Source organism: Mandrillus leucophaeus, unplaced genomic scaffold (genome assembly GCF_000951045.1).
Source record: "Mandrillus leucophaeus isolate KB7577 unplaced genomic scaffold, Mleu.le_1.0 Scaffold595, whole genome shotgun sequence".
Lineage (NCBI taxonomy): Eukaryota > Metazoa > Chordata > Mammalia > Primates > Cercopithecidae > Mandrillus > Mandrillus leucophaeus.
In genome coordinates, this window is record NW_012106419.1 from 1,129,152 (window position 1) to 1,129,412 (window position 261).

Consider the following 261-nt stretch of genomic DNA (forward strand, 5'->3'; position numbering starts at 1 on the left):
TTTTTTTTTTCCAAGACGGAGTCTTGCTCTATCACCCAGGCTGGAGTGCAGTGTCACGATATCGGCTTACTGCAGGCTTTGCCCCTTGTGTTCAAGTGATTCTCCTGCCTCAGCCTCCCAAGTAGCTGGAACTACAGGCACCCACCACCATGCTCGGCTAATTTTGTTTTTGTATTTTTAGTAGAGACAAGGTTTCACTGTGTTAGTCAGGATGGTCTTGATCTCCTGACCTCGTGATCCACCTGCCTCGGGTCTCCCAAA